Source organism: Nilaparvata lugens, chromosome 5 (genome assembly GCF_014356525.2).
Source record: "Nilaparvata lugens isolate BPH chromosome 5, ASM1435652v1, whole genome shotgun sequence".
Taxonomy (NCBI): Eukaryota; Metazoa; Arthropoda; class Insecta; order Hemiptera; family Delphacidae; genus Nilaparvata; species Nilaparvata lugens.
Window position 1 is genome coordinate 62,811,775 of NC_052508.1, and position 8,980 is coordinate 62,820,754.

An 8,980-nucleotide genomic window follows, 5' to 3' on the forward strand; every position below is an offset into this window, starting at 1 on the left:
CAGAAAAATTTTTCCCGCACTAGAACGGAAAAGTGATTCTTTGCGTTCTGTAATCAGTGCAGCAATGGCCACTTTTCAACGTAACTGTAGGAAAAGATAATAAATGCAAGTGATCAATAACAAACTTTCTGTACTGACTTATACTCTATAAAACTGTACTGTACTGACAATTTATTTGAACGTATAAAACACGAATTCAATACAAGCTTCTTGAAAAGACCTTTTAAAATCTTGAAAACAACTACGGAGAATGTTTTTTAGAGAGAAGACCTGGAAACCCCCAGTTGACTCGCTTGATTGCCGAGACCAAACTCCCTCAAATGGCTCTTTTGTTTGAGAGATCGCTTTCAATACAGTCTCCACAGAGACTCACCCTCATTCAAGGTGATTCTCTATTTTTCTCCCAAAATAAAAGCCAAGGTGTAAGCTTCACCACTTCTCAATCTTCAATCTACAAATTTACTTATCTCGCCCCTAATTAAAACCAGACCACCGCTTAAATTAATCCGAGATTAAACCGCGCTCAAATTAATCCGAGCTTGAACAAGATGTTTCAATTAAGTTGACACCGTTTTTCTATTCATTAAGTCGGTGTTTTTCTCTCGAGACGGGAGATCCGAAATGAATAAATTTGTCTCATTAATTCCAATGAGGCTGCAATGATTTTATACTCTCTCTCTCTCTCTCTCTCGTTCTCGCTTACAAACAGTAAAACTCGGATTACTCCATCACAAATGAAGAAACTCTAGAATACTTCTCATTTTCTTCCATTCTTTGCTTGCTTCTTCAGTTTTTTCTCCCCTGAAACTTAATTCTCTTGGAAGTTATAATTATCTTGGGGCCGGTTGACATCTCATTCCCTGAATAAGTAGAATTTGATAATTAAATCTGAAACGAAGCGCCAGATATCGTTTTTCAAAAGCTTGCCTTGTCGATTTCAACTTCTTTTTCCCCCTTTTTATTTTTCCGCTTTTCTTTTTCACCCTCTTTTGATTTTTCTTCCAACCCGAGTTTCATGCAATTACTCGAGACTCAAGGCGTGGACGACCTAAGACAGGAAGTGAGTGGATAATGAAGATGTCTTCTTAATTTCTCTTTTTTTCTTATGTTTTTTCTTCTTCTTCTTGGTGCAGAATCCTTTCGCCGATAATTGCTGTTGGGAGACGTAACATTTTTAATTATCAACTTGCGGCTTTGACTTCTCTCTTTTCTTCTACTTTTTCTTACTGCAATTTTCCTCTCTTCTCACCAATTCTTCTTATTTTTCTTAGTTTTCATTCCATTTTTCCTGAAGAGCAGCTTTCTAGCAGTTTCATTACTTAGTCTTAATCTTAATTTTTTTAAATATTTCATTATCAAAATTTGGGAACGGGATGGTTTTGAACCAGCCTGTTGTTCCTTCCCAATCATATTTATATGATTTGTGATTGTTATAGATGAATTAAATAGAGAATGCATTTATTCAAATGCTATTATATATAACTATTATTTAACGAAAACCCTAAATAAATGCTGCAAATCACCCCGAAGACCTCTGCTACTGCAGACATTACAACAGGGTTAACAGCTAGATGGAAATTCGATGAGAACTACTATCCAAAAATTAGTTGCCAACAGCCCGGGAATCGAACCCGGTACCTCCCAATTGTATCCACAATTAATAATTAGAAATATTACATTACTATAATATTTGTGATAATAATGAATTATATTTGGTGTTATATATGGGCAATACTTCCAGTAGAGCTTCATAGATCCACAAAATTATACGTATTTCCTGTGAAATTTGAAAGCTCTTTATAAATGAATATTCCATGCCCACCTTATAGAGCAATTTTAATATATTATTTGTGCAACTAGTGCGCAAAGTGTCAGTTTGCTGCACCGAAAGAAACGTTTACGCCCGAGCCGTAGGCGAGGGCGGAATGGTTTCTTGAGTGCAGCAGAGGAACTTTGCGCACGTATTTCACATTAAGTTTTTTCCTACAGTTACCATTGAATATGAAAAGTGGGTAATTATGGGTAAAATTGCCTGAAATCCATCAAATGTAAATCTGTGTAATTTTATTATTGATAAAAACCTTAATCCTAAAATCCTAAAGTTCTCGTTGTACTTGTTATAATATATTATAATGAATAATAATGAGCGCGTTGCACCTATAATTAGCGCGTTGCACCTCTGCTCACTATAGCAGCCACAGCAGTCACTGTTACCAACTTCATTTTGATTTTGCTGCACTGTTGCTCCATATAACCTACTAAGTATTTTGCGTTGCCATGTTGCAAATCTGGAGTGCAGAAAAATTTTTCCCGCACTAGAACGGAAAAGTGATTCTTTGCGTTCTGTAATCAGTGCAGCAATGGCCACTTTTCAACGTAACTGTAGGAAAAGATAATAAATGCAAGTGATCAATAACAAACTTTCTGTACTGACTTATACTCTATAAAACTGTACTGTACTGACAATTTATTTGAACGTATAAAACACGAATTCAATACAAGCTTCTTGAAAAGACCTTTTAAAATCTTGAAAACAACTACGGAGAATGTTTTTTAGAGAGAAGACCTGGAAACCCCCAGTTGACTCGCTTGATTGCCGAGACCAAACTCCCTCAAATGGCTCTTTTGTTTGAGAGATCGCTTTCAATACAGTCTCCACAGAGACTCACCCTCATTCAAGGTGATTCTCTATTTTTCTCCCAAAATAAAAGCCAAGGTGTAAGCTTCACCACTTCTCAATCTTCAATCTACAAATTTACTTATCTCGCCCCTAATTAAAACCAGACCACCGCTTAAATTAATCCGAGATTAAACCGCGCTCAAATTAATCCGAGCTTGAACAAGATGTTTCAATTAAGTTGACACCGTTTTTCTATTCATTAAGTCGGTGTTTTTCTCTCGAGACGGGAGATCCGAAATGAATAAATTTGTCTCATTAATTCCAATGAGGCTGCAATGATTTTATACTCTCTCTCTCTCTCTCTCTCGTTCTCGCTTACAAACAGTAAAACTCGGATTACTCCATCACAAATGAAGAAACTCTAGAATACTTCTCATTTTCTTCCATTCTTTGCTTGCTTCTTCAGTTTTTTCTCCCCTGAAACTTAATTCTCTTGGAAGTTATAATTATCTTGGGGCCGGTTGACATCTCATTCCCTGAATAAGTAGAATTTGATAATTAAATCTGAAACGAAGCGCCAGATATCGTTTTTCAAAAGCTTGCCTTGTCGATTTCAACTTCTTTTTCCCCCTTCTTATTTTTTTCTTAGTTTTCATTCCATTTTTCCTGAAGAGCAGCTTTCTAGCAGTTTCATTACTTAGTCTTAATCTTAATTATCTCCAAGGACAATATTATCAAGATTTCAATTTACCAAGTTTCCCAGGAATATGAGTAACTTCAGATTTCCAATTATAGCTTTCCACTGATTATTCCTAGTAAATTAGTTCATCAATTTCAAGATTTCATGGAAGAAAAAATGATATTCCATTCACTTGGATCAAAGAATGCAGGAATATGTACAAGTAATTGTTTTTTCGGTCCTTTTTCAAAATACTTTAATTTTTGAATCTCATCTAATTTAAGTGATAATGTGGAATATCTGTTCTATTTCTGGTTTTGAAGCATCTAAATTTGAAAATTTATTTTTCCCACACTTACTTTGGCAAATGATCATTCCTGCACTGATTACAGAACGCAAAGAATCACTTTTCCGCACTAGTGCGCAAAGTATTACTTTGCGTACACTTAATAATTTGCGTATTATCTTGCAGCCATCCCAATCAGCTGTTGACATTGTTGGCGTGTATTTTGAATGCGAATTTATTCTATCTATATTTTTCTGATTTCCAAATAAATAAAATTGAGAACTCATTAAATTATACATTTTGAATATTATTAGTTACTCATTATTTCAAACAATATTTTTTCATTCATAAATTGATTGGTTGAGAAATTATTTAGAAATTAAGATTTACTCAAAATTATTCAAATTTATTGGATTAATTCAATTTTTAATTTGAGTAAATTATCGATTATTAATTTTCAATTGGATTATCAAGTTTAAAATAAATTAAAGTTGTTATCAATAACAGAATTATACAGACAAACATTTGATGGATTTCAGTCATCATTTTACCTATAATCAACCACTTCTCATATTCAATGGTAACTGTAGGAAAAATTTAATGTGAAATACTTGCGAAAAGTTCCTCTGCTGCACTAAAGAAACCATTCCGCCCTCGCCTACGGCTCGTGCGTAAACGTTTCTTTCGGTGCAGCTAACTGACACTTTGCACACCAGTTGCTTCACGTTTACGTGAACCACGGAATGGTTTGTTGAGTGCAGCAGAGGAACTTTGCGCACGTATTTCACATAAAATTTTTCCTACAGTTACCATTGAATATGAAAAGTGAGTAATTATGGGTAAAATTCGCTGAAATGCATCAAATGTTTTTCTGTGTAATTTTACTATCAATAAATAAAATATAATAATGTAGTAGTGTTTGAATGGGTGGGGGGGGGGGTCTGTGTGCTGTGTGTGTGGTGGCCACAGCTGTCCTTGATATTATGACACACGTGCACCACAGTCACTGTTACCAACTTAATTTTGATTTTGCTGCACTGGTGCTCCATATAACCTACTAACTATTTTGCGTTGTCATGCTGCAAATCTGGAGTACGCAAAGTACTCACTTTGCGCACTAGTGCGGAAAAGTGATTCTTTGCGGCCTGCAATCAGTGCACAAATGGTCACTTTTCAAGGTATCTGTAGGAAAATAACTATTTCGGTCCTTTTTTCAAAATACTTTAATATGTGAATCATATCTTTTTAAGTGATAATGTGGAATATCTGTTCTACTTCTGGTTTTGAAGCATCTATATTTGAAAATTTATTTTTGTGAACATATTTAAGGACTGGAAATTTTGTGAAGTGAAGAACTACAAGACTTGACCTATTTCGAACTATGTTCAACCCTATCTAAATTTGGGAGAGGAATAGCACAAGGTTACCTTATTTTTTCTCTCCCTATCATTTTGATAATGTACTCATTGTATCAATGAATGAATGGATAAAAAATACTTGCAGATCGTCTACTCTACTGTGAGTTACAATAATAAGTGACTCCAGTTTTAAGAAGATGAGATAAGGTTTGCACGGTAATGTACCAGAACTACCTGAAGAGACAAACAACTTTCCAACTGTGAAACTTTAACTGATGAGATCAATCCTTGGTCGGTTTCATTTCAACTAACATATCCTAGTGAGATTCACTTTGAACTGTCAGCAATCCTCATAAATTACATCAACCCTTCCCATTCAACCAACGCTGCCAGTCTAGACTGAGTCTCACTTCAGCAGCAACTAGTGAAGATTCATTTAAACCTGTCAGCATCCCACATAATCACTATCAACGCTTCTTAGATCAAATAGTGCTGCCAGTATGGAGTGAATTCCACTACGGCTGCAACCGGTGAAGATTAAGTCACAAAACCAAATAAGGCAAATAAGCTTCTATTTAAGGCATAAGTCGTTCAATTATGCCAATCGCGTTCCAACACATTATTTGTTTGCTGGAAATGAGAGTCTGCTGCAACATATGGTTGGTTGCTGATTGGTTCAGGTCTTAACCTGGAAATAACTTAGTATTTTTCATACGAATTAACTGAAAATTATGCATCAATAGAATAGAATAGAATAGAATAGAATAGAAAGAATAGATAGAATAGAATAGAATAGAATAGAATAGAATAGAATAGAATAGAATAGAATAGAATAGAATAGAATAGAATAGAATAGAATAGATAGAATAGAATAGAATAGAATAGAATAGAATAGAATAGAATAGAATAGAATAGAATAGAATAGAATAGAATAGAATAGAATAGAATGAATAGAATAGAATAGAATAGAATAGAATAGAATAGAATAGAATAGATAGAATAGAATGAATAGAATAGAATAGAATAGAATAGAATAGAATAGAATAGAATAGAAAGAATAGCTGCCTTTATTTTTACCTAGGAGGGCGGAGTTAGGGCGCAGCCGGCCCTCTCTTACACTCAACCCTCGATGAGAGAGTGAATGATATATCAGTATGTTCCTTAGCATAATTTGAATGAATTGGATAATTATGATTTATTGGTAATGTAATCGAGTCAATATGAGTGAATCAATTTAATTGATGTTCTTGGTGGATGAGTAATGTCAGAAACAACTGATACAAATATCTTTAAACTAGCCGTCAGGCTCGCTTCGCTCGGCCATATCCGTCTAGCAAGGGGCTCCGCCCCTGGACCCCCGACTGGATCGTCCAGGATGAGATCAGCAGCTCGCTTCGCTCGCCTGCATTTTTCATTTGAGCATTTTTATCATAATTATGTTAGGACAATCCAGTCGGGGTCCAGACTAACGTCTGGCTAAACGGATATGGCGAGCGAAGCGAGCCTGATGGCTAGTAATATAATATTCCCAGATTGAAGTAGCAGTGCCCAATCAAATTTTCCGCGATAAATGTATTTAAATCTTCAACTTGGTGCCAACCTAACAAAGTCACTCAACTTAATGCCAACCTGACAAAATTATTAATTTAGATGCCAGTTAACAACTGTTTCGAAGAGGTACTCTATCTAGATTATAGTTCTATAGTAACATATGATATGGAAATTCAATATAATTAAGAGATTGGGAGAAAAGAATATATATGCTAAAATACGAACTTTAAACCCTTAAAAACAACCCTTAGAGTTGAAATATTGCCAAAGATTTCTTAGTGCGCCTCTAAAGGGCCAACTGAACATACCTACCAAATTTGAACGTTTTTGGTCCGGTAGATTTTTAGTACTGCGAGTGAGTGAGTGAGTGAGTGAGTGAGTGAGTGAGTGAGTGCCATTTCGCTTTTATATATATAGATATGTGGCGAATCATCTGATTGCCACCTGTATAGTTTTCAACTATAGTGAGGTCCACGTTATTATGGCAGTGGATAAAGATAGGAGAATAGCGATGCCGATTCTCTCCATCAATTAATTATATTTCTACACACCGTCAAAACATAATGGCATCGTTTGGACCCAGATAAGGGTAGAACCCCCGGCTTTGTCGAATGATAGACAAGGATAGCAAACCAAAGTTGAAAAATACTGGCATTATAACGTGGACCTCCACTAATGCATAGTTTGTTTATCACTTGTACATTTTATTTTCATATTTATCAGAAGTTCAATTTTGTCATTCCACACATTAAAATTATTCATCATTCATCTAGCTCCATTCAACCAACGCTGCCAGTCTAGACTGAGTCTCACTTCAGCAGCAACTAGTGAAGATTCATTTAAACCTGTCAGCATCCCACATAATCACTATCAACGCTTCTTAGATCAAATAGTGCTGCCAGTATGGAGTGAATTCCACTACGGCTGCAACCGGTGAAGATTAAGTCACAAAACCAAATAAGGCAAATAAGCTTCTATTTAAGGCATAAGTCGTTCAATTATGCCAATCGCGTTCCAACACATTATTTGTTTGCTGGAAATGAGAGTCTGCTGCAACATATGGTTGGTTGCTGATTGGTTCAGGTCTTAACCTGGAAATAACTTAGTATTTTTCATACGAATTAACTGAAAATTATGCATCAATAGAATAGAATAGAATAGAATAGAATAGAAAGAATAGATAGAATAGAATAGAATAGAATAGAATAGAATAGAATAGAATAGAATAGAATAGAATAGAATAGAATAGAATAGAATAGAATAGAATAGAATAGAATAGAATAGAATAGAATAGAATAGAATAGAATAGAATAGAATAGAATAGAATAGAATAGAATAGAATAGAATAGAATGAATAGAATAGAATAGAATAGAATAGAATAGAATAGAATAGAATAGATAGAATAGAATGAATAGAATAGAATAGAATAGAATAGAATAGAATAGAATAGAATAGAAAGAATAGCTGCCTTTATTTTTACCTAGGAGGGCGGAGTTAGGGCGCAGCCGGCCCTCTCTTACACTCAACCCTCGATGAGAGAGTGAATGATATATCAGTATGTTCCTTAGCATAATTTGAATGAATTGGATAATTATGATTTATTGGTAATGTAATCGAGTCAATATGAGTGAATCAATTTAATTGATGTTCTTGGTGGATGAGTAATGTCAGAAACAACTGATACAAATATCTTTAAACTAGCCGTCAGGCTCGCTTCGCTCGCCATATCCGTCTAGCAAGGGGGCTCCGCCCCTGGACCCCCGACTGGATCGTCCAGGATGAGATCAGCAGCTCGCTTCGCTCGCCTGCATTTTTCATTTGAGCATTTTTATCATAATTATGTTAGGACAATCCAGTCGGGGTCCAGACTAACGTCTGGCTAAACGGATATGGCGAGCGAAGCGAGCCTGATGGCTAGTAATATAATATTCCCAGATTGAAGTAGCAGTGCCCAATCAAATTTTCCGCGATAAATGTATTTAAATCTTCAACTTGGTGCCAACCTAACAAAGTCACTCAACTTAATGCCAACCTGACAAAATTATTAATTTAGATGCCAGTTAACAACTGTTTCGAAGAGGTACTCTATCTAGATTATAGTTCTATAGTAACATATGATATGGAAATTCAATATAATTAAGAGATTGGAGAAAAGAATATATATGCTAAAATACGAACTTTAAACCCTTAAAAACAACCCTTAGAGTTGAAATATTGCCAAAGATTTCTTAGTGCGCCTCTAAAGGGCCAACTGAACATACCTACCAAATTTGAACGTTTTTGGTCCGTAGATTTTTAGTACTGCGAGTGAGTGGTGAGTGATGAGTGAGTGAGTGAGTGAGTGCCATTTCGCTTTTTATATATAGATTGTGGCGAATCATCTGATTGCCACCTGTATAGTTTTCAACTATAGTGAGGTCCACGTTATTATGGCAGTGGATAAAGATAGGAGAATAGCGATGCGATTCTCTCCATCAATTAATTA

The 8,980-nt window shown here is 35.3% G+C and overlaps 1 protein-coding gene across 1 annotated transcript in view; it reads right to left on the bottom strand.

The window, feature by feature from the left end:
• Positions 1 to 8,980, bottom strand: part of LOC111059977 (zinc finger homeobox protein 3) — a 235,100-nt gene that overhangs the window by 112,644 nt on the left and 113,476 nt on the right. The window lies entirely within an intron of this gene.